This window comes from Megalobrama amblycephala, linkage group LG6 (genome assembly GCF_018812025.1).
Source record: "Megalobrama amblycephala isolate DHTTF-2021 linkage group LG6, ASM1881202v1, whole genome shotgun sequence".
In the NCBI taxonomy this organism is placed as follows: domain Eukaryota; kingdom Metazoa; phylum Chordata; class Actinopteri; order Cypriniformes; family Xenocyprididae; genus Megalobrama; species Megalobrama amblycephala.
In genome coordinates, this window is record NC_063049.1 from 39,554,175 (window position 1) to 39,581,482 (window position 27,308).

The following is a 27,308-nucleotide window of genomic DNA, read 5'->3' on the forward strand; positions in this document are numbered from 1 at the left end:
GGGACATGAAGTACTCAGCCAAACGGGCTCGTCTTAAAGGGATAGTTCACCCAAAAATAAAAATTCTATCATTTATTCACCCTCACAGCATTCTAGGCTTTTTTTTTAATTATTTTATTTTATTTTATTTTATTTTATTTTATTTTATTTTATCATGGTCTCTGAATACTCCGTTCTGATTGGCTGGAAGATGTGCAGTAAAACAGTTTATTTAATCTGATTACGTAACTCAAGTTACTTGTAATGTGTTACCCCAAACACTGGTTATAATTCAGTCAAATAAATGTAACCATACTGCACAACTTCATATCTGTGTCTGATTAAAAGTGGACAGAATGCTAGATCTAACGAGTTGTAGCTGATGAAGATAACTGTCATTTTAACCCTTCCATTCTTCCATGCTGCAAATATCAATGACAGCTTTAACTTCTCAATGGGAGCGGGAGGTTTTGTCAGTGCCAAAATTCCTGTCATTGATTAAAAAAAAGTCCATGGTGGGAGATATTTAATTTTGACAGTATCCAAAGCAAACACTACCACTGTTTGGCACTGAAATGTGCTGCTGTGCCTGCTATGCCAACCTTCATCTACATACAGCCAGGGAACTCAAAACAGAAAACGATTCAGTTGGAAGGATTCAAAAGCGCATCAAAGTTCTATACATCCCTGTGCACTTGTCTGTCTATTTAATAAATATTTTGGCTATTTTTATTATGCTTTGAGCTAGAAATTGTTGTCAACTATGTTAACACATTTTAACATTTTTAAATGCATTTCTCAGAATTCTGCAAAATTTCCCCCAAACTTAAAGGTGCCATTGAATTGAAAATTGAATTTACCTCGGCATAGTTGAATAACAAGAGTTCAGTACATGGAAATGACATACACTGAGTCTCAAACTCCATTGTTTCCTCCTTCTTATATAAATCTCATTTGTTTAAAAGACCTCCGAAGAACAGGCGAATCTCAACATAACACTGACTGTTACGTAACAGTCGAGATCATTAATATGTACGCCCCCAATATTTGCATATACCAGTCCATGATCGAGGCATTACACAAGGGCAGGCAGTATTAACGTCTGGATGTGCACAGCTGAATCATCAGACTAGGTAAGCAAGCAAGGACAATAGCAAAAAATGGCAGATGGAGCAATAATAACTGACATGATCCATGATATCATGATATTTTTAGTGATATTTATAAATTGTCTTTCTAAATGTTTTGTTAGCATGTTGCTAATGTACTGTTAAATGTGGTTAAAGTTACCATCGTTTATTACTGTATTCACAGAGACAAGAGCCGTCGCTATTTTCATTTTTAAACACTTGCAGTCTGTATAATTCATAAACACAACTTCATTCTTTATAAATCTCTCCAACAATGTAGCATTAGCCGTTAGCCACGGAGCACTATCAAACTCATTCAGAATCAAATGTAAACATCCAAATAAATACCATACTTACGCGATTAGACATGTTGCATGACAAACACTTTGTAAAGATCCATTTTGAGGGTTATATTAGCTGTGTAAACTTTGTTTATGCAATGATAGAGTCGAGAGCTCGGGAGGGGGCGGAGAGCACGCGATTTAAAGGGGCAGTAGCCCTGAATCGGCGCATTTCTAATTATGCCTCAAAATAGGCAGTTTAAAAAAATAATTTAAAAAAATCTATGGGGTATTTTGAGCTGCAACTTCACAGACACATTCAGGGGACACCTCAGACTTATATTACATCTTGTAAAAAAAACGTTCAATGGCACCTTTAAGTTCAATTGTGACTTCAATGTTAAAGTTTTTGCTTTAATATATTTATACTGACACTGATTGGCATGGATGTTTGATGTTTAATGCCTGCCGTTTCAAATGTTTTGCCTTTTGTTTAGTATCTTTTCATCTGTCAGACAGGTCAGGAGTGGTTTAGGCTCCCCACATGAAGAATCAAAGGACTCAAATGAATCAAACTCCACATCATTCTGGTAATTATGGGGCTCATTTGCAGGAAAGGAAGAATTTTTTGTTTTGGAATATGGGTAATGCTCAACAAACTTCCTTGTTCTGTAAAACAGTGGCTGGTTGCATAAACTGCTCAGACTAGTCTTTAATGTCAGTCATCTATTTTTTTGCTTTTCTTCAAGACTGGTCCTAACTTTTTTAAAGGTGCAATATGTAAAATGTGGGAGGATCTATTGACAGAAATGCAATATAATATACATAACTATGTTTTCAGTGGTACATAAAGACCTTATATAATGAATCATTATCTTTTTATTATCTTGGAATGATCCATTTCTATACCTCGTGGGTCACCCCTCCATGTCAAGTCACCATTATGTGCCGGCATGTTTCTACAGCAGCCCCAAATGGACAAACACTTTAAAGACCGTGTTTCGTCACTATGATGTTCTTCTTCTAAATCGTTTGTGTTTTTAGAGGCACTACGTTGAATATGCACAAAGTAGTAGTAGTAGTCGTCTGGTTTATTAGAAGCAGAGACTGTTCATAGTTGGAAGTATGAAGAAACCTCATTGCTTTACACAAGCTACTCTCTGCTCTCTCAGATGACAACATGTTAGCCAGACGGCCACTGTAGCTTCTCTGAAAGTGAGGGGTGCGAGGGGTGTGTGTCGTTAGTTGCAGTTCGCAACCTCACCACCAGATGCCGCTACAATTTACACACTGCACCTTTCAGTCAGTTGTTTAAAGTGGTAGTTTGGTCTAATTTGAATTGGAAAATTGTCTAATTGCTAGTTGGTCAGACTAGTTCTTAAGACACAGTTTATGCAACTGGCCACAAGTTGCACTGTTTCTAGTTCAGGTCTTTTGTATGTTCTTTGTTAAAAATAGAGATGTTTTACTCAAAGTGCCTTTAAAGCAGCTACCAAAAATAAGTCCATCACATATGCACATTGATATCTAAAAGTTTTTTTGGATATTAAAATTTAATAAAACACCAACAATAAAAATAGCTAGCTAGGTTAGCTGATTTCCTTAAAAGTCCATAGATGCCGCCGTCAGTTTATACTGCTGTTAACGCTTTCTCTGTTTTTTCATGTGATTTTCAGCATAAATCCTATTGTTTGATGTGCTTCAGACATACTTTTTTGTCATTGTTTATACAATGACAATAAGGATATTCAAATTAAAATTGAAAAGTGCTTTGTCTAAAGTGTTATAAAAAGTAAATTTGTATGACGTAGCAGGCCTCAACATGGTGATTGCATGAGGTACGGCTCATTTTTCTAGAATGTCTGGAACCTATTCTGAAACCAATCTCATGCGAGTTAACATAACTTTAATCATATTTGCCAAAAGTGTTATTCAGTTTTGTTTTGTTTTGTGTAAAACTTTTTTTAAACATTACTGGAATGGGGGAAAAAGGAGAAAAATAGGATGTCTTTCATAGTTTTAGTTCATGGTTTTATTGTAGTTGGAGTTGAAAGCATAGATGATAGATGCAGAAAATACAACTGTTTGAGTTTCCTGGGTAAAACAGTGAGTAATAGTCTCTAAAGAACAATGCTTGACCTGTCATTTTGAAAATAACCCTTGAGGAGCTCGAGACTCTGCCGGAAAATTTAAGTTCCTTTATATGAGAACTGAAAGTTGGCTCAGAATCCTGTCAACTCAGCAAGTTCAATGTACAACACAGTTCAATGAGTTCAGTTTTGGTTTGAGGATGATGTTTATTGAAGTGTCAACCACCCACAGGAATGGAAATGAAAAACAAAACGGGGCCTGAAACTCTTAAAAAATAAATAAATAAAATAAAACAATAATCTTTTTTTTTCTTCTTTTCAACAAATGGTCATCTTTGTGCAGAAAATGTTGATCGCCAATGTAAGGACGTCAAACTAATGATTATACGAGGGGACATTTAGGTTGGGGATGCAAATTTTGATGCGTTTAAAAATAGCTATTATAATTAATAATTTTATGCTAGAATTTGTGCTTCTATGAGACACTAATACAGTGTACTGTATAGTGTACTGTATTCATGAAAAGTGGCAAAAAGAGAGCGGTGCTTAAGCATATTTATCAAGTAGCTCCATACCATAACCCTGTGGCTGACTCAGAACTTAGCACCGTAACAAGGACAACTTGTTTTGTTTCCACTGCCCACTTAATTCATGGTTCCAATGTGTGACCATACATTACAGTATATTTTGAGAATACAGCTGGCTGGCAGGTCTGGGTAATCCACGTCAGAGGTAGGAGTGCTTAACAATTTTGATGCCTGTTGTGTTCGACCACACGCGAACATAGAGGTATTAGGATGACAGGAAAAAGAAAAAAAAACAGCCAGGCAACATATAATTTCTTTTTATGGTTTCTCTGGAAACTTACACCCACATTTAATGCACCAGAGTCAACTTGATCGAGGCATTTAATTAATAAACTTGTGTTATTAAGTGATATTATATAACACATATAGCGCAAATCTACAAGAATCTCTGCTCCAAGGACATTTATACATATACATCTCTTGAAGGCAGGCATGAACTTGAGCTTGTGTGTGTGTCTCTTGTCAGGCTGAAGTGATTCAGAGCGAGAGCAGGCCCAGTTGTAAATAAGCCTCTGGCTACAGTCAGTGCTGCCAGTATGCAGGAGGAAACCTGCCTGCCAGACAAGCCCCTATTACATTTAACCTAATGATGGAATCCAACTGAAGCTGTTCACTGCTAAATTCTAAGTTAAAGGGATAGTTCACCCAAAAATGAAAATTCTGTCATCATTTACTCACCCTCAAGTTGTTCCATCCCCCATTGACTTCCATAGTATTTATTTTTCTTACTATGGTAGTCAATGAGGGATGAGATCTGTTTGGTTACTGACATTCTTCCAAATATCTTCCTTTGTGTTCAGCAGAACAAAGACATTTATATAGGTTTGGAACAACCTGAGGGTGAGTAAATGACGACAGAACTTTCATTTTTGGGTGAACTATCTCTTTAATTGTACAGTATAATCTCAACCAATGTTTTCTCTAATTGTTGCTCTTGCAGAACAAAACCTATTTATATTGGGGATAGGCCACCTGAGCAGAAACAATGGAAGAAACAGTAAATGTATGTATTCAATTTTTTTTTGTTATATTTTCAAATATTGTGTGTATATACATAAACTCTGCTCAGATTACATATGGTCTCTCTCTATATAGTGTTTAAGTAACACTGAAGCAGAGTTAAGGTTAATGAGATAATTAAGTGATTAAGTATGATTGAGCATTAGTGATGAACACCTGCTGTTAACAAGCAGAATCACTAAAGGGAAACACAATAACTACAAATTCCAGCCACAGCCTTAAATGAAATCAACTGAAGATAAAAGACATTAAATCTCTCAAGATCTGATTAAGCAGCTCCACAAACAGCATATTATCTCATTAACTTTAACTCTGCTTCAGTGTTATTTTAACTCTATGAAGAGAGGGACCATATGTAAATGACCAAAAAGTCATTTAAAAACATAGAAAGTAGACAGAAATGCCTTGTTGATGCCAGAGGTCAGAGGAGAATGGCCAGACTGGTTCGAGCTAATAGATAGGCAATTGTAACTCAAATAACCACTTGTTACAACCAAGGTCTGCAGAAGAGCATCTCTGAACACACAATGCATCAAACCTTGAAGCAGATGGACTGCAGCAGAAGACACACCTGGTGACACTCCTGTCAGCTAAGAACAGGAAACTGAGGCTCCAATTCACACGGTCTCACCAAAATTGGACAATAGAAGATTGGAAAAATGTTGCCTGATGAGTCTCGATTTCTGCTGTAACATTCAGATTGTAGGGTCAGAATTTGGCGTAAACAACATGAAAGCATGGACCAATCCTACCTTGTTTCATCAGTTCAGGCTAGTGGTGTAATGGTGGGATATTTTCTTAGCACGCTTTGGGCCTCTTTTACCAATTGAACATTGTTTAAACAGCCTACCAGAGTATTGTTGCTGACCATGTCAGTCCCTTTATGATCTTCTGATGGCTACTTCCAGGAGGATAATGCGCCATGTCACAAAGTTAAAATCATCCCAAACTGGTTTCATGAACATGACAGTGAGTTCACTATTCTCAATTGGCCTCCTCAATCACCAGATCTCAATCCAGTAGACCACCTTTGGGATGTGGTGGAACGGGAGATTCGTATGGATGTGCAGCCGACAAATCTGCAGCAACTGCATGATGCTATCATGTCAATATGGACCAAAATCTCTGAGGAATGTTTCCAGCACTTTGTTGAATCTATGCCACAAAAAAATGTAGGCAGTTGTGAAGGCAACTCGGTCCAACTTGGTACTAGCAAGAGGGGCTTTCACACTAGGTAGTTAAAGGAACTCAGGTTTAGGAACTGGGGTGGTCCCCCAAGAACTAAATTTCCCCTAGGGCCATTTTCGTGGTTGCATTCGCACCACCAGTAGGAACTCTGAAGAGATGTAAGCAGTCACTTAGTAGTGTGCATATACCTGTATAAAATGTGCACATGTTCTGTTTTTACTATATAAAATTGGTACTATTTAGAATTTCAGTTTGAAAATTAAGCATTTTCAATTCTTCGTAGCTGCCGTTTATAGTGCTGCATCTAAATTTCGGGAAAGAAGTTGTCTTTTTTTTTTTTCTTCTCAGCCTCTTGCACTCTGGAATATATTATTCCTAACCATCACCTGCAGGCTTTCCATGAGGTAATAATGCAATGCCGTTCAGTATACACAGAAGAAAATAAGAAACAATAAGGGAAAAAATGAAAACGTTCATCTGTATTGTCCACGTGGTCGGATGGCATGCACAAACACTCCTCTTCGTCCTCCTTGTGTCAGAGCAGTCAGCCAGTCTCAGCGCTGAACATTAATGCACTCCAGATAAACCACAGCAAATAGACCACAGCAAAGACTCGATGAAATGTTATATAAAGCCACAGAAAAAACACCTATTTCTCAGAGGCTGCAACTGTACGCTCTCTTCAAACAGAATTCAGTGTGTCTATGGATTTATGGGTCCCAGTAAGTGGCCTAACGGGCCACGGGGGTGGACCTGCAGAGCCACCGAGTGGCAGTGTGTTTTAGGTAAGGCTGTTTTTTTTAAGTAGCAAGGCGGTTATTTTACAAGTCTGGGAGCAACAGCTGTACAAGACTCGCAATACATTAAAATCCGTGCCAGTAACTAATATATCCAAAAGCATTATGCACAGAGCATGCCGTCTCCTGAGGCAGTGACCTCCGAACTAGTTTGCAGATGGCTTTAGGGGTGCTCTGTTATTCCATCCTCCATGCTCCCTATTTTTGTACTTGTCAATAGGAAGGACTCTATATTCGTTCACACTTTCTAGAGTTTCCAAATTCCATTGTGAGCCCAAGTTGCTCGGGTGGTGTGTTGACGTGGCGTTAGTACGGTGCTGGATGAGTTTCCTAATAACTTAAGAGAGTGTATCTAATATAAGTTTTTGTTGTTGTTGTACTGCACTGCCAGGTTCCTTGACTTGTTTTTAACTGCTTATTAAATAAATCAAGGGGTTTCTTACGGAAGAGTATTAGGGCCAAGCAATAATAAAAAAAAATAAAACCATCTCGAGATTAAAGTTGTTAAATTTCGAGTAAAAAGTCAAGATTAAATGTTGTGAATAAACTCGTTAAATTACGAGAAAAAAACTCGTTAAATTTCGAGAAAAAAAGTCGAAATAAAATGTTGAGAATAAAGTCATTAAATTACGAGAAAAAAGTCGTTAAATTACGAGAACAAATTCGTTAAATTATGAGAAAAATGTCGTTAAATTTCGAGAAAAAAGTCGAGATAAAATGTTGAGAATAAAGTCATTAAATTATGAGAATAAAATCATTAAATTACGAGAAAAAAGTCGTTAAATTATGAGAACAAATTCGTAATTTAACGAATTTATTCTCGTAATTTAACGACTTTTTTCTCATAATTTAATGACTTTATTCTCAACATTTTATCTCGACTTTTTTTCACGAAATTTTTCTCATAATTTAACAAGTGTTTTTCTCGTAATTTAACGAGTTTATTCTCAACATTTTATCTCGACTTTTTTCTCGAAATTTAACGAGTTTTTTTCTCGTAATTTAACGAGTTTATTCTCAACATTTTATCTCGACTTTTTTCTCAAAATGTAACAACTTTAATCTCGAGATGGTTTTATTTTTTTTATTATTGCTTGGCCCTAATCCTCTTCCGTAAGAAACCCCTGGTGAATAGGGTAAAAAAATAACTAATAGATATTACCATACTTTCCCAGCTGACTTATTACATTAAGTAATAACTTAATGTAACTGTAAAAAAAAAAAAAAAATTCTATTACATTTTCTGAAAAGTTATGTTTAAATTTTATTAAATGTGCACTAATTTGCATACATTTCTAGAAACAAACATGCATTTTAGCCTACAACTAGCTGAAGCCTTGTCTGTGAAACCGGGGGAATATTTATCTATTTTGTGTCCTGATTAAGCGACAACGAGCACATGAACCATTATGCCGTGCTGCTTATATTTATCAATCAGTAAAAACGCCCCTTCCCGTGCCCAAAATAAAGTGTCTGTGGATGAGAGGATGAAGAGAGGACTGATATGGGATGTAGTTCTGATTCACTTCACAGACGATGAGTGGTAGGAGAATTTTAGAATAACACAACAGTTATTTAACAACAACTGCAACATTCTGCGTGTCATACTAGCCTACATTACGTTATTACGGCATTTCTACATCATTGCACATGCACAGTCCTTTCCAGTTTCGCTTTTCAATCCAATCAAGTGTTAACGTCCTCTCAATCGGATTAGAAAAGGAATAAACCACCCCTTCCAATCTGATTGAAATTTCAGTCCGATTGAGCCATCAATCCAATTACTAATGGCTCATTTGGTTGTATGTAAACGTAGCCATTGAAATCTACAGACGCAAATAGATAAAGTACTATAAAAGATACATTTAAAAGTGTATTTGGGATGTTTTCTTTCCACTAGTCTGAAAAAAAAAGAAGAAAAAAAAGACTTTATAAAAAGCCAAAAAGCTCACATTCTCAAAATTGACACTTTTTGCCTGTAGTGTCTTGCCTTAATGTTGCAAAGTTCTTTGAAATGTATTAAATGAATATAATTTTAGCTGTAAAGCAGCTCTAATAAAAGGACAATAGTGTCTCCTCAAGTCAGTTTATTGTTGCTTAGGGGAGTATTAAAATCATTAACAAACCATAATCTTGTGAAACTGCATTTCATGTGTTTTTCCTTTTCAGACTTTAAAAAAACAAATTTTCTGCCTGTCTTAACAAAGACATAAAGACTTGAGCTGTGCTCTTTTGATTTTGGCTAATAAGTAATTCCCTAGCAACCACCTAGAACACCCTAGCAACATGCTAGCAACCACTTAATGGGCACCTTCTTTGACGTCCCGCCATGACTGTGGCATGTTTTGGACGAGCAACACAAATTGTCATCAGAAAAGGTAAACATAGTTATAGTCTACTTTCCATTAAAGGTGCCATAGAATTGAAAATTGAATTTACCTTGGCATAGTTGAATAACAAGAGTTCAGTACATGGAAATGACATACAGTGAGTCTCAAACACCATTGTTTCCTCCTTCTTATGTAAATCTCATTTGTTTAAAAGACCTCTGAAGAACAGGCGAATCTCAACATAACACCAACTGTGACATAACAGTCGGGATCATTAATATGTATGCCCCCGACTTTTGCATATGCCAGCCCATGTTCCAGGCATTAGACAAGCCAGTATTAACGTCTGGAGCAGCACAGCCGAGTCATCAGGATTTATGCAAGAAGAACAATAGCGAAAAATGGCAGATGGAGCAATAATAACTGACATGATCCATAATAACATGATATTTTTAGTGATATTTGTAAATTGTCTTTCTAAATGTTTCGTTAGCATGTTGCTAATGTACTGTTAAATGTAGTTAAAGTTACCATTGTTTCTTACTGTATACATGGAGACAAGAGAGCTGTTGTTATTTTCATTTTTTAAACACTTGCAGTCTGTATAATTCATAAACACAACTTCATTCTTTATAAATCTCTCCAACAGTGTAGCATTAGCCGTTAGCCACGGGGGTGGGGAGCTCGGGGGGTGGGGAGCGCGAGAATTTAAAGGGGAAGCAGGCTGAATCGGCGCATTTATAATGATGCCCCAAAATAGGCAGTTAAAAAAATGAATTAAAAAAAATCTATGGGGTATTTTGAGCTGAAACTTCACAGATGCATTCAGGGGACACCTTAGACTTATATTACATCTTGTGAAAAAGCATTCTAGGGCACCTTCAAACACATGCTCTGGAGACGGATGAGGATCCTTTAAAATAAGGGCCGTATCCTGTTCTGGACACCCAGTCAATTTGTTCTGGCCCAAATTAAGGCTTCTGTGATCTCCCGAATCCATGCGAATCCGGCAGACAACAGAGTTTACATGATGTCAATTTATTTGTGAAAAATGGCTTTGTTTTGGTCCGAAATGTCAAAACAGCGGTTAGATCGCTCCTCACTCGCTCCCTCAGAGCTCCGGGTAAAAATAAACCATGATCTAGCGGGGGCAATTGGTGGGTGCATGTGTGGATCAAATGATGAGATGAGAGACAAACTACACCTTAATGTTCGAACCTTACCGGTGTTTAAAATTCTTTTCCCGTGACACTGTAATGTAATGCAGGGGGACCAATCAAGAGCTTATTATGCTACACTCATCTGAGTCATTATCACCGTAATCAGTATTTATACACAAGTGGCTTTCCCGCTCGCTCTAACGCGCTCGCTCTCACCCTCTCGTTCTCCCCGCACTTTGTCGAAACATGCTCCTCTATCTAGATCTCATGCATGAAAAGAGATCTAGTTCCCTTTGTCGAGGCTTGTATCTCCCAGGTCCCCGAGAGCTTGTTGGAGCATTACATCATGCGCTGGAACAAAGACATGCTGGGATGGGCTGGGTAACGGGAAGGGATGGAGGTTGGGCTGGTGCTGAGATCAGGTTTTTGGGAAAAGTCATGGGAAGTTAGGGGAGGGGGGAAGGAAGTAAGGAAAGAAGGACATAAATTAGTGTGGGAGCAGATGGAAAAACGAAGCCCTCTCAAATCCAGGTAAAGCTGGCTGGTGAAACTAACTGCTTTTAAAAGCTTCCACACTGGCTTTTATGAGACCCTGACATGTACGACCATTTACACTCAGATATTCCGCAACCAAGCTAAATGATTATCACATGGCGGACACAATGAGAATGACGTTGAGGCTCAAACGTCAACGAGCAGATGTATTTCCAAAACACAGCAGACAATTAGTCGGTTTCATAGTCTTTGCGCTCCTGTGGTTTGCTCCGAAGAGGCTTCAGACTTAAACACGGCAGCCAGGAAACATGTTTAAACTCAAGACAAGCTCCAAACCCTACCAAAATACAACACTTTGTGAGATTTCTGTGTCCACAATTCAATAAGTTGCTAATTAAATTTGTTAGACCAATTGTAGGTCAACGTTATGAATTATGTAAACAAAATATGGGCTTTTTAGCAGGAGAATTAAATAAAAAGAGGGGATTTTTTTAACATTATGGTATGTACTGGATTCAGATTCCATGCGTATTGGATTTCTTATTATTGCCTCAATCTGTTCTTTGGATCTGATATGACATTTTTCACAGGATTATGATAAGATGATTAGTAAACGAGGCTCGAGGCTTATACCTTTGACTTGTAATTTTATTATTTGGCTTTTATGCAGGCCAGTTTAATTTATGCAACCGCAGGATTGTAATCCTGTATTATCAAATATTTTTATTCTTGTCTCAGTGTCCCAGTCAAGAGGGTTAGATAACGAAAATGGCCTTGCGCACTTGACCTGCGAGTTTGTGTGCGCGCATGTTAGCATGTCAGCGTATGCATGCCTCGTTCTGGGATTGATTTGATGCTCTTGCAGATACTCAAATTTCTTCATAAATCCTAGCTCACTCCACCTCTGGGTTCCCCTGCACCTGGCACTGGGAGATCAAGCGCCACATGAACCCTTAATTCCAGGAACGATGGCCTTGTGAGATTCAGCCGTGTTGGAACATGGGAGCTCGTCGGGTTGCCTCTCCGAGAGCCACCAATCAGGTAATAATCCTCTAATGCCTGCAGAGCTAATCAGTCTCCTCGCCAGCGCCTGCTGCCAGGCCTCACACTGCTGCTGTTGGCTTCAGGTTCTGGCTGAAGTTTCTGATGGACTTGACAGCAGCAGGGCTGTTAGGATCATGCTTGACCTGTGCTTACTCCGTTTCCTTGGGATGTAAAACAGTTCACTCCATAATGAACATTTTGTCATCCAAAATGACCTTCTTTCTTCAGTGGAACAAAAAAAGTTTAGTAGAATCTCTGTCTTTCATACAATGAAAGTGTATGGGGAAAGGCATTTGAGGCTTTTGAGCACCAAAAAAGTCAAAAAGCATCATAAAAGTAGCCCATAGTACTTGTGCACTATATTCTAAAGACATATGATAGTTTTGTGAGAAAACTTTTGGTCTGTTCCTCACACAAACTCCAGGAAACTTGGAATATAGCCAACAAGTTCTATATGTTCTATGCCTGCTTGCAATGCCAAGGTCATGGGTTTGATTCCCAGGAAATGTATGTACTGATGAAATTTATACTTTGAAATCAGTTGCTTCAACAAAAAAAAAAGAAAAGAAAGAAAAGCATCTGCCAAATGCATAAATGTATTCTAAATGTATATATTAAACCCTTCCTGTAGCTCAAACAGGCTTCAATTCTCAGGAAAAGCAAGAACTGATAAAATGTCTGGTAAAAAGTCACTTTGCACAAAAATGTCAGCCAAATGCTTAAAGGGTTAGTTTCCCAAAAAATGGAATTTCTGTCATTAATTACTTACCCTCATGTCTTTCCAAACCCACAAGACCTTCATTCATCTTAAGAACACAAATTAAGACATTTTCGATGAAATCTGAGAGATTTCCCATTGAAAGCAAAGAAATTACCACATTCAAGATCCAGAGAAGTAGTAAAGACATGGTTAAAATAGTCAACGTGACTACAGTGGTTCAACCTTAATGTTATGTTTTTGTGCACATAAACAAAACAAAAATAACAACTTTATTCAACAATTTGAACTGTTGTCATACGCAGTTGATGCAGTCAACGCCGCTGTACACGTAAGCAGCATGACGCATACGTGCGATGCTGACGCAGGAGCCGGCCAATACTAAGTCGCCGTTCTGATGTAAACACGGAAGCTCTGCACTGCGTTCACTGCCTCAACTGCATAGGAGACTGACATGGAAGAGGAAAAATTGTTTAATAAAGTCATTATTTTTTTGTTTTTGCACACAAAAAGTATTCTCGTCGCTTCATAGCATTAAGGTTGAACCACTGTAGTCACAATTTTAACAATGTCTTAACTACTTCTCTGGACAATGAATGTGGTAATTTCTATGGGAGATAAAACAGATTTCTCTCAGATTTCATCAAAAATATCTTAATTTGTGTTACGAAAATTAACAAAGGTCTTACCGGTGTGGAACAACATGAGGGTGAGTAATTAATGACCGAATTTTCATTTTTGGGTGAACTAAACCTTTAAATGTAAATGTTTTATGGTGCTATTTTGTCATTTTTGGTGCCTAACCTGGTAATTTTGCACTACAGGGTCAACAAATGATTTTAACATAGAATGCACAAAAATAATAAATAGTTTGCTAATATTCACACAATCTGTTCTTACAAACGGATTACTGTTAGTTGGCCACAAGCTTGAATGTTGCAGACAGCGTAATCAGAACCCTTTTTTCATTTACTCACCTTCTAGTCACTCATCTTTATCTGTCATTCAAGACACCGGTATGTTGACAGGTCTTTTGCACTGCTTGATAAAAATCCTTTAATAGGAATCTGCCACATCATCACATAGTGGGAAGATATTTGCCTTACACCATCCAAAAAGGACATTTAAAATTTTGTACATTTGGATTAAAATGAAAGAGGCTTGAAAATGAATGCAACATGTTGTTTTATTTTTCAGATGTATTGTACACACATTAAAGGGATAGTTCACCCCAAAATGAAAATTACCACATCATTTACTCACCCTCAAGCTATCCCAGGTGTATATGACTTTCTTCTTTCAGCCAAACACAGTCGGAGTTATATTAAAAATATCCTGGCTCTTTCAAGCTTTATAATGCGAGTGATTGGAGGATGAGATTTTAAAGCCCAAAAAAGTGCATCCGTATATTATAAAACATACTCCACATGGCTCTGGGGGGTTAATAAAGTCCTTCTTAAGCAAATCGATGCATTTATGTTAGATAAATATCCTAATAACGAGCTATAATGAGCAAAATAACAAGCATCCGGCACGAAAGCCATATGCATTCAACTTGCGTTTAAAAAGCATTAACTTCCGCAATGTAGTACACAATAACATGACGTACTACGCGTTATAACGTAGGACATAGCGCAGTATGTCCTGCCATAGCGTAGAACAGGGGGTGTCTTATTGGTAAGAATTATTTTATTTATAATTAATATAGGCTTAAATTAAAATATTCTGACAGTGAGACTTGATAACCACAGGTAAATCCATGCATGGCTACTCACTACCACTGTCAAATAATATTATAACTACACACACCTTCACAAAGAAATTAAGTATATATTCCCTACGCACCGAATAAATATATTGCAATATAAATGGCTATAGTATTCCACATTTGCACAAACCATGGTAAATTACTACAGTTCATTCATGGTAAATGTTTGTAAGGGTGGTGATTTTGGGATTTAAAATTCTTCTAAGTTCATTCATGGCACAATGTTTCTCCTGTTTTCCTCATCAGTCTTGTTGGGAATGTTGAGGCTGTTGAAACTAGTTTAATCATTGAGTGATTTGAGGTTTGTAACTGAGAGGTGTCTGTCGAATTGAAACGCTTCTCACTGGATGTTGCAATGCTGTTTAATAATTCAGTGCGTATATAGCTGTATAGCTGCAGGCATCACTGTGGCCATGCATCTCACCAAATGTAACCACACCACCAGGAAAAGAGTAGGAGGGAGGTTGGGATGCAATCGGGTCGGATGAAGATGTTTGGCGGGCCGGATTTGGCCCGCGGGCCGCCAGTTGAATAGCCCTGGAGTAGAACATCATGGCATTGTGTACTATGTCACGGAAGTTATCGCTTTTTAGACTTAAACGAATGCATATCGCTGTCATGCCAGAAGCTTGTTATTTTACTTTATTAAGTTTTAAATAAAGATATTTGTTTCGCACAAATGCATCGATTCGCTTCAGAAGGCCTTTATTAACCCCCGGAGCCATGTGGAGTACGTTTTATAATCAATGGATGCACTTTTTTGGGCTTCAAAATCTCATCCTCTAATCACTTGCATTATAAAGCTTGGAAGAGACAGGATATTTTTAATATAACTCTGATTGTGTTTGGCTGAAAGAAGAAAGTCATATACACCTATATGGCTTGAGGGTGAGTAAATTATGTGGTCATTTTTGGGTGAACTAACCTTTTAAAGACGATGAGGTCTTGACATGTGAATGGACTATTGCTTTGCTACAAAACCTGGAGAGCTTCTTATGGTGTCACAGGCTCCAAAAGGTAGGCACCATGATTTTGCAACCTTCTTTTGGCCAAATTTAGTTGTATCCTAATTCAACACATAATGCATTATGAAAAGATCAGTGAAACAAATCGACCTATTTTTCAAATCAACCCCTTGAGGTTCTAATACAGTTATGATAGTGTCTTAGAAAGAAGATAATATGTAAGCAGTAGACAGCAAGTGAGCTTGAAACAGAGACTGCATGTGATCATATATTTATCCCATATTTTACTACTGCTTAGGTTTATAAGCTCTCAAAAGGTACTTGAGAAAAGAGGCCTAAAGTGGGTTGAACAAATTCCAGTCTGGCTCCAGATGCAAATGAAAAATGGATAACAGTTCAACTGTCTCTAACATTCATTGTTTGGAGAGCAGAATGTGTTTAAGATTAATATCTACACGTATATAAATCCAGGACATTCTAAAGTCATGCAATGAATCTTCAGAAGGTGGGCTCGTTATTCCCAGGCCACACACTGCGCTCAGTATTAAACTAATATCAGATCAAAGGTGGATAATTCATCAGTCTTCAAAGGGACTGTCATTTTAAAAAATCGACCGTCATGTACATTCACAAGCTGGTGAGCGGTTGGCTTTGGCAAGATACGTCAAGCAAGAGCGAGAAATGGCGTTAGATGCGAAAGACAGTGATGGTGCCATAGACTTCCTGCCCTACTGGCAGAGAACTTTATGATTTGGCTCTTTGACTAAAGCAGAACAAAACATTATTGCACAAACAGATATAAAACTATTTAATGACAGGATTGGAAAAGCCATTACTGAGAGTAAAAGGCGAAAATGAAAAAAAAAAAAAAAAAAAGAGAAAATGCTGGAATTGCCAAGGAGAAGATGAGTAATCCACTGTATGGCCAAGGAAACAACTGAAAATATTAAAGACATTGCTAATATCCCACAAGTTTAGCGAACGTAAACACTGACGGGGGAAAAAAAAGGCGCATATTTAATAGCCAGCCCGGAAAACCACAAGAAAGACTGGCTTAAACTAACATATCCTAGCCAAAGTACACTGGACTGTGAACACTTCAAAGAAAAAGAAAGACTACAAGAAGAGGTAATGATTATACAAACAACTAAGATCAGGCGTTCACACTCTGCTTTACTTTAAAGGAGGTCAAGGAATTAAAGCATTGTCAGGTTTGGTGTCAGCTTAATTAACTTGAGCCAAAGTCTTTGATTATTTGAGGATTTTTTTTTTTTTTTTACTTTTTATGAAGGGAGTATTCCCTACAGTGTGTTTATCATGTTTTTGTAGGCTGATTATGAGACAGAGAACTGGCAACAAATCCTGACTTGCCCGTGACATTGATTTGAGCTCTCGAGTACGTCCATCCCATTAGCCAAAGGCCTTTGAAAACAAATGCTGACTACACACACTTGCTTCTCGGAATTGGAGGCTTTTCCAAACACATTTACATCTTGCTGGTTTAGAAAGTCTGTCTCATTATGTGGGTCTTTTCAAATAAATGAACAGGAATTGCCTTTCAATTTGGCGTCATTGTGATTCAGACAATCACATTTAACTATTAGCCGCCGGCCTGACTGCCATTTTTTTTTACCATCTGCTGAATTGCACAAAGTCGGGGTCAATTTCACACTGGAGGCTTTAAGTCTGCATGATTAAATATTTCTCTCAAAACTTTCATATATACAGTAATGAAAACACAACAGCACATTTTGAACGTCAATGTGAAATTGCATTAACATTGTTCAATAATCAGAAGTGACTAGTGTTGGGGGTAACGCATTACAAGTTATGTAAATAGATTATTGTAATTCAGTGTGTGTGTGTGTGTGTGCATGCATGTGTGTTAAAAAAAACAAAAACAAAACAAGCAAGCCCAGCTCAGGTGACAAAAAGTAATGCAAAAGTAATGTAACATTACTTTCCATAAAATGTAACTAAGTACAACCCGAATTCCAGAAATGTTGGGACGTTTTTTAAATTTGAATAAAATGAAAACTAAAAGACTTTCAAATCACATGAGCCAATATTTTATTCACAATAGAACATGGATAACAACAAATGTTTGATCAGAGAAATTTTACACTTTTATCCACTAAATGAGCTCATTTCAAAATTTGATGCCTGCTACAGGTCTCAAAAAGTTGGCACGGGGGCAACAAATGGCTGAAAAAGCAAGAAATTGTGAAAAGATTCAGCTGGGGGAACATCTAGCAACTAATTAAGTTAATTGATATCAGGTCTGTAACATGATTAGCTATAAAAGGGAAGTCTTAGAGAGGCAGAGTCTCTCAGAAGTAAAGATGGACAGACGCTGTCCAATCTGTGAAAGAGTGCGTAAAAAGATAGTGGAATACTTTAAAAACAATGTTCTTCAAGGTCAAATTTCAAAGGCAAATCTCATCATCTACAGTGCATAACATCATCAAAAGATTCAGAGAAACCGGAGAAATTTCTGTGCGTAAGGGACAAGGCCGAAGACCTTTATTGGATGCCCATGGTCTTTGGGCCCTCAGATGACACCGCATCACTCATCGGCATGATTGTGTCAATGACATTACTAAATGGGCCCAGGAATACTTCCAGAAACCACTGTCGGTAAACACAATCCACCGTGCCATCTGCAGATGCCAACTAAAGCTCTATCATGCAAAAAGGAAGCCATATGTGAAAATGGTCCAGAAGCACTGTCGTGTCCTGTGGGCCAAGGCTCATTTAAAATGGACTGTTTCAAAGTAGAAAAGCGTTCTATGGTCAGACGAGTCCAAATTTGACATTCTTGTTAGGAAATCACATACACCGTGTCCTCCGGGCTAAAGAGGAGGGAGACCTTCCAGCGTATTATCAGCGTTCAGTTCAAAAGCCAGCATCTCTGATGGTATGGAGGTGCATAAGTGCATACGATATGGGCAGCTAGCATGTTTTGGAAGGCACTATGAATGCTGAAAGGTATATAAAGGTTTTAGAGCAACATATGCTCCCCTCTATACGACGTCTCTTTCAGGGAAGGCCTTGTGTATTTCAGCAGGACAATGCAAAACCACATACTGCAGCTATTACAACAGCATGGCTTCGTCGTAGAAGAGTCCGGGTGCTGAACTGGCCTGCCTGCAGTCCAGATCTTTCACCTATAGAGAAAAATATGTCAAAGTCGACCACAAACTCTTCAGCAGCTGGAAACCTATATCAGGCAAGAATGGGACCAAATTCCAATACCAAAACTCCAGAAGCTCATAACCTCGATGCCCAGATATCTTCACACTGTTTTGAAAAGAAGAGGAGATGCTACACCATGGTGATCATGTCCCCATCCCAACTATTTTGAGACCTGTAGCAGGCATCAAATTTGAAATGAGCTCATTTTGTGCATAAAATTGTAAAATTTCTCTGTTTAAACATTTATGTTATCTATGTTCTATTGTGAATAAAATATTGGCTTGTGATTTGAAAGTCTTTTTGTTTTCATTTTATTCAAATTTAAAAAACTTCCCAACATTTCTGGAATTTGGGTTGTAACACAATTAGTTACTTTTTATGGAGTGACGCAATATTGTAACACTGGAATTGACAAGTAATGTAATATAACTATAAAATTATTGCACTGCATAAAACTCATTCATGTTATCCAAATGTGATAAAAAAATCAGTAATTTACGTTATAGTTTAGAGCAATTTAGAGAAATGAGTGTTTAGTGAAAGTACAGTAATTCTTTGAGACACAGACAGCAAATATAAATAAGGTCACAAAACGTCATGTTCAGTGTAGCATTGGGGTTAACCACAATGAGACCCACAATCAGACAGGTTCTTGTTCAGTGTAAAACATTTGAGAAATCCCTCTGGGCTTTAGAGATGGCAGCTGTTTAACCGGTTCACACGGGACCTGTCAAAAACACGCAGGCGTTAGTTGCCATCCCCTCATCATCATATGGAGCCTGTGCAAGCATATTAGTTTTCTGGTGACAAGCAATGGTAATTTGAGACAGATATGTGTGTGTACATTTGAAACCAGAGTTTGTAAACATTTCTTTCTCCACATACTGCAGCATGCAGCCCCTGGTGGAGCAGCAGGATGCTGGGAAATCTCTTTTGTAAAGAGTTAAAAATATAGAGTTGCAGGAGGATACATCACAGGTAAATTTATGAAAGGAGTACCACAATATTAGTGCACTAAACACACTATTTTGCAGCTTAAATATCATTTAAAGTTAATTTCATTTTTTTGACTGTGAATGCAAATAATTATGATGTGTCTCAATATTCTTTTGGAAATATCAATTGATAGAATAATTTGTATTTATTAATCTGGTGCAATTTAACTAGTTAAATTAATTTTCATTCAATATAATTTATACTATTTTATGTTGTGATGTTTTTTTTTTTTTTTTTTTTGTAATTTGTTTAATATTTTTGCAAAAAATTATACATTATACATTTTACCATAATATGCCATAATATTTTTTTCCCCATTCACACTAAATCTAAATCTAATCTCACTCTAAATTTCATTTTTTATAAAGATTATAGCTAAAAGGATGTTGTATCTGATTTATCTCACGTACCTATTACCATTTATTTAACCTCAAATAATGAACTGTTATTTTAAATGACATACTGAAGAGGAAGTGACATCATTTGCGTCTACAGAGGAACCATGTTCTGAAGTTGCTTTGATTTCAAACTTCATTTCTTGTGTTTTTATTAGTCATAACATTTCAACTTGCATACAATACTTTTTTTCTGCTATTTATAGAAAATTAATTAAGGTTGAGAAGGCCATGACCTGGATCAGCAGCACTCATTTTGGTTATAAATTTTGCATTTCGAAAGCATATTCATGTTTATTAATTTTGCTTGAGATGACACAATGCAATTGGTTAACATGTTTTTAGTAGGATTTTTTAAATAGTTTTAAATATTTAACTATATTTTCTATCAGACAATATAATCAAAATTTAAAAATGACTAAACATCCATTTCTTACAAGAACATTCATCCGACTGTCACATCTGGAATCTGAAAGTCACTGAAAAAGTGGATGGTCCATACATTACAAGGCTGGTCATGTGATTCCACTCTATTTAGAATAAATCAGCCTGTTCTTCATCTCATGTATACATCATTCTAATTACTTTAGTCAAAAGTTCTATTCATTTCTATTTATGTAAAACCTATTTAAATGAGGAAAACTGAGTGTACCTCTGCTGTGTATGAGAGTTGGAGAAAGGAGTTAAAACTCATGTGAATAACACAAAGGGGGGGACGGAGAGAAAGAAAGTGAGAGCATACCATTTTTCTTTTGTGGTTATGACTGAGAGGCCCACGAAGTGGGAGATTAAAGGAGCAGACGGGAGTCACACGCATGCACTGTGACAGAACTCCACAGGGGTGGGGACACGCGCCGGCCACGTCAACTCACATCGCGTGAATGTGAAATACGCCAAGAGAACAAAACACCACACAAAGTTCAAAACTGTGGTGATAAATTGGGAAATTAAAACGTTAAACAAGCCAGTGACCACAACAGAGAGAAGCCTCTTCAAAAGGTGGGGTACGTTTCCCTCCAGCCCAAGAGAGCATTCATAACCTGAATAGTTTATGGAAAATTTTTTGGCAGATTTACACCATGGCGCTATATGAAACTAATGGACTACAATTCCCTACTGAATCTGACCCAGTCTTTGTTTACGTGATAATAATGTGCTAGAGCTTTACTAATGCATTGTTTAACTTATTTCACATGGGAAACCCATCTCTCATGACATTTTTTTCTGAAGTCTTTCAGGTTTTTCTCCATCGCTTTTTTTATATTTGTATTTTTTTTAATTAGAAAATGATCGTAGCAAATGTGCATTTTACACACTGAAAAGACAAGTTTAGACTAGTATTAATTATCATTTGTTTATGCTAGTTTGGATTGGTCCTGATATAACTAATGGACGCTAGTAATGCTGTTCCCCAACAAAAGACAATGAATCTTTTGAGGTTTGAGACATTTTGCTGGTTAAGCTAGTTTCAAAAAGGCATTGAAAATCACAGCATATACCAGTCGAAACTTTGTAATAATTAAGAGATTTTTTTGAAGTCTCTTATGCTCACCAAGGTTACATTTATTTGAATTCAAAGTTGTACTCAGAAGCCAGCTTTCATTCCTTCAAGCTATCAAATCAGACTGACACCATTGCTCCAATAAACACTGCTCACCGTGATTTTGCCCAGTAAAGAAACGTTCCTTTCTGAAAATGTAGTCCTTCCCCTAAACCTAGCTCTGAGGTTAGATTTAGGGTGAATATAGGTGAATATAGGGTGAATGATAGGTGAATAACACTGAGGTAGAAGCATCTAACCCTGGTTGTAAGCCTAAACTTGACATAACACCGCTAAGATTCCTGTGACAAGCAGTTTGTCTGTCAACACCAGACATGACTATGAGACGTGATAACATCAATCAAAAATCATAGCCAATCAGAAGAGCGTGTGGGTGGGCTCTCTTGGCAAGCTCCTGGCACTCACAACGACATGGATAAGTGCATTAATTCATGAATATTACACCATTTTAACATTATTAAAAAAATACACACTGAGTTACTGAAACAATATGTTATGTTTTTTTCCCACACACATTAAAGAAAGAAAGAAAAAAAAAAGAGAGAGAGAATTCACAGAAAAACAAGACATTTGTATCATTCAAAAAGTTTGAAGACATTACACAGATAAATAGTCTTATTAACTTTTCCATTATTACTATTCTGAATAGTGGACAAATTCTTTAAGGACTACTGAGAAAAGGGGCTTTTTGTCAGAAAACTTACACTTATGAATGAATGATTGACTGATAAAATGTGGGGTACTGTTTCCAAATGCAAAGAGCAAAAAGAGCAGCTAAAATCAATATCTTTCTTAAACTTACTAAGGAAATGCTTGACAGGCTAGAATTTGTGTATTATCTTAAAAGAAATCTCTTTTACCTTGTTTGTAATAAAACACTTATGAGATAATAACCAAACACTTACCCAATCAATGTTCTTAACAAATTTAGTCCATTAAACAGTAGAGCAAGACTTAGAGAAGTTGTGCTTGTAGATCAGTTTCCAAACCAACAAAGCTTGGAAAACAAACCCCCAATATTTCATTGAGAAATAGAATTGTATTTAGCCCTATTTTTCTCAAGTTAAAAAAAAAAAAAATAAGACGACATTTGTTCTCCATATTCTAGCCACCTTTGCCTTGACAATCATCTAACTTAATTTGCAAGTCAACTAAATACATTTTCTGACTATCTGCCAAATTTTCAGGTAAATCTTGGTAATAGATGAGATTTCACTAACAATCTTCATTTCTTCTACATGTTTTGATTTAGCCAAATTAGAACTATTTTTTTTTTTTTTTTTTTTAAATCAAAAAATCTAGTTTTAACAATTTCCAATTGGTTCTGAATGAATTTTCATGTTTAGCTTTATTCCCATAAAAACCAATAAATCTTTCCAGCTCTGACTTAATCTCATTATGTTTAAGTAATGAACTATTCATCTTCCAATAAGACAAGCCCCTATTATATCTGGCTTCAGGAGAACGCAAAATTGTAATGCAAACAGCCTTATGATCTGTCAACGGTGTTGCAGAGATATCAACACAAATAGCATCTTTGTTGAGATTCCTAGAGACTAAACAAAGGTCAATTTGTGAAAGTCTAGATGAATTTTTATTGCTTCATGTGTACACTCTATCATTTATGTTTTTAGCCCTCCATCCATCTATAAGCTCAAACCTATTCATAAATGCTTTCAATTTTCAAAGTTTGAATTTGTAGGGCGACCAGGAGGCCACCTATAAGGGATTCATTTAAGACAATGTCACCTCCTATCAACAAGTAGGCATTGTTCATACTGCGTCCATACTCATCACAGTACACATGAAAACATCACCTGCAAAGTTACTTTTTAAACAAGAAACCCCTGCTAAATGCTCCGAACAATGAGAGAACCAGATGTCGCTACCCCACTGTGATTTCCAAAAATTTCTATCACTATCTTTAGAATGGGACTCTTCAAAAAATATAATGTCAGAACCAAACTGTCTGGCAAACAAAAACAAGGCCTTGCGTTTCACAGCATCTCTTAAACCCCTGACACAACAGAAAAAGACATTTAAGGGAACTCACAAACACTATTAACCTGCTTTTTTCAAAATTATTTGGAAAAAAGGTCACAAAATCAAAAAGTGTCTTCCCCTCTGCACGTGCCTTTTGGACCTCTGGCCACAGCTTCCTTCTTTTTCATGATCTCCAGCCGAAAAATCCTCCATAAAACGCAGACCATTATCTCTCAGATATGAGGAATTCTTTGTGGCCTTCCAGACAGCATCTCTATAAGAGCGAACGGAAAACTGTACAATAGTCACCCTGGATCTTTCCACGCCACTCTGTTGAATCTTCCCGAGATGATGGACTAGGTCAATAACATCAGAAAGCTTGTCCTTTGCACTAGGAAGAACGTTTTGGCAGATTTTGATCATTTCAAGGCGAATGTCTTCATGCGCATTTTCTGGAATTCCGTCAATCCTCAGATTACGTCTTCTCAAAAACGTTTCCAAGTCATCCATTCTTCGCTGCATCTGAGCAGGCCGTTCAACATCATCCATACGCCGCTCAAGACTCGTAACCTTCTCAACAATGGCCTTCAATTCAGCAGACATGTCAGAGATCTTTTTTCTATCCCATCAGAGCGGCTGTTGATCAACTGTGTTATGCCTAACAGCTGCGATGAGATATCAGGTCAGGTATCGTCACTCGCTCTTTTCTTTGTGATCAGGGATTTAGTCGGGGTGATAGGCAGTGCAGGAAACTCTTCTTCAGCTAAACTAAAAATATCTTCCTCGCTCGCACAAGAAACAATCCCTGTGTCTCAATCAGCTCCCTAGCTCCCTAGGTCGTGAATCAGTATATAATGAAAGTGAATGTGGCTGATACCCTGATCAGTGCCCTGACTACTGAACTAGGGAGCTGATTGAGACACACGGAATGTAATCATGACCACCACTGGCTGGTGAACACACGTTATCATCAGCCGGCTTAGCAGCGAGTAACTCAAATGGCCGCATTTACATCCCATTGTAACAAAGTACAAAAGAAAACAAAGTCAGAGTCGTAACAAAATAGCAAACACAGTGTACAATTAACTAAAAATACTTTTTGCGCTAAGTATGGTCACCGTGATTTTGCCAAGTAAGACATGTTCCTGGATCAACATCTTTGTTAATCCTGGAACAACATTCCAATAAACCAATCAGATTTGAGGGACAAGTTTACCGTTTATGTCAAGTTTAGGCTTACAACCAGGGTTCGGTGCTTCTACATCAATGTTATTCACCTATCTTTCCCCTCTGATTTTAGGGATAAGTTATGGGTAGGATTAGGTTTAGGGGTAGGAATAGGGTTAAGACTAAATTTTCAGACTGGAATGTTGTTCTAGGATCAACAAAATCACAGTGACCTTCTAGGTCCAGATGCAAGAGTTCGAAGAAACCCATCTGATCAGGTAGCCATCTTGGACCCGCCCCCTACTGAAAGAATCTTTGTCATAGAATGTCTGTTCACAGTGAGTTGACAGTTTAAACATTCTTGTTTCCTTTTATTTATTTTGAAAATCTGAAGTGAATTGTCCATTGTTGCTTTCAGTACGGCTATAAAAGATACAAAATGATATTCAAACTTTAAATGTTGCAGAAAAATTAGAAAAAAATCCAATTAACATGGAAAAGGTACCTTTTATCGCATGTCATGATCACAAGTTGGAGTGCCCTATTTAGCCACCAGAGGGCACTCCAACCCGGACTGTTTCTCACCTCTTTTGGACTTCATTTCCCATAAACCACTTCCCGGACTCATTATCCCGTCATTGCTTTCAGCTGTTTTGTGTTTGCTCATTTGTGTCTGTCTATTCTTTGGATTTTGACCCTGCCTGTTCTGGATTACGTTTTGGATTACCCCATTAAAAGCTGCAAATGGACCTTAACCTGTTTGTCTCTGTGCCTAACGTGACAGAACAACAACACAAAGTATGATAATGATTATTGCAAGGTTTTGTTTATGTGCTTTATTTAATGTTAACGGTGTCTGATGTGAAGTTGAATATCAGGTTACACTTTATTTTACAGTACATTACAGTGTACTTACAATGTAGTCACTCAAGAAAGTATATAAGGTAACTATGGGTTACGGTTAGGTTTAGCGATAGGTTCAGGGTTAGTACCTAGTTACCCAGTTATTGTAATTGGTATAACAAGTACATAATGTGGAACAGGACTGTAAAATAAAGTGCTACCGAATATCATTTTGTGTCTTTTATAGCCTTACTGAAAGCAACAATGGACAATTCGCTTCAGATTTTCAAAATAAATAAAAGGAAACAAGAACGTGCAAACTGTCAACTCATTGTGAACATACATTCTATGAGAAAGATTGTTTCAGTAACTTCATTTTTTTTTTTTTGCTACATATTGTAATCATTGTTAACATGTATTAATTACTTTAATGAGCTCATTGTTTCTACATTAAATTAATACATTGTTTAAATTAATACATTGTTAGCTAACTGCACGATTTGTATATGTACATTTCTGAAATTACATAATTTGGACACAGTCCCCTCTGATAACAGATCACTCTAATTTGTAATGTTGACATGCATTTCCTGTGAAGCTGCTTTGAAACGACATGTATCATGAAAAGCGCTATACAAATAAATGTGAATTGAAAATGTGAATTGAATTACCTCAGTATGTATTTTTTAATAATGTTAAAATGGTGTAATATTCATGAATTTATGTATTTATCCATTTCGTTGCGGGTGCCAGGAGCTTGCCAAGAGAGCCCACCCATATGGTCTTCTGATTGGCTATGATTTATGATTGACTTTATCATGTCTCATAGTTGCATCTGGTGTTGACAGACAAACTGCTTGTCGCTGGAATCTTATGGCATCACGTTTGGTTAGGACACGGTGTTATGTCAAGTTTAGGCTTACAACCAGGGTTAGATGCTTCTACCTCAGCTTCTACATAATTTCCCTCTGATAGGGATAACTTATGGGTAGAGTTAGGTTTAGGGGTAGGACTATATGTTGATCCAGGAACATTTCTTACTTGGCAAAATCACGGTGAGCAGTGTTTGTTGGAGCAATGGTGTCAGTCTGATTTGATAGCTTGAAGGAATGAAAGCTGGCTTCTGAGTACAACTCTGAAATATGTTTTCTTAACAGATTTTTATCTGCATCACTACAAATACGTTAATCGGAGCAGATAGTCAACGTTCCCTGAAGCATTGGCTCACATTTTGAGGTAAGTTGCCATAGTGATCATCAAAATAAGAGTTGCTCAAACACCTCAATCTAAAAGTTGCCTAAAGTGACTTTTGTGTGTGTGTGTGTGTGTATGTGACACATCAAGGATATGCACCACTGTTTAATAATAGAGCCCTGGAGCTAGCCTCTGTGAAAAGCTTCCATGTCACGAGAAGAGTTACCACCCAGCTGGCTAGAGAAGTGCTTTTACTTATACACAAATTGAAAATCATGTTGGTCGACCTGAGATGTGTGCTCTCAGTCTTGCACGTTTGAATTAGTGTGCCTTCTGGCCAGGGACCTCCTTGCCATTACAGTGAAAGCTTAAGCTATTAACTCTGAGGCGGAGTCATACAGTCATGCTCCAAATGTGCTTCT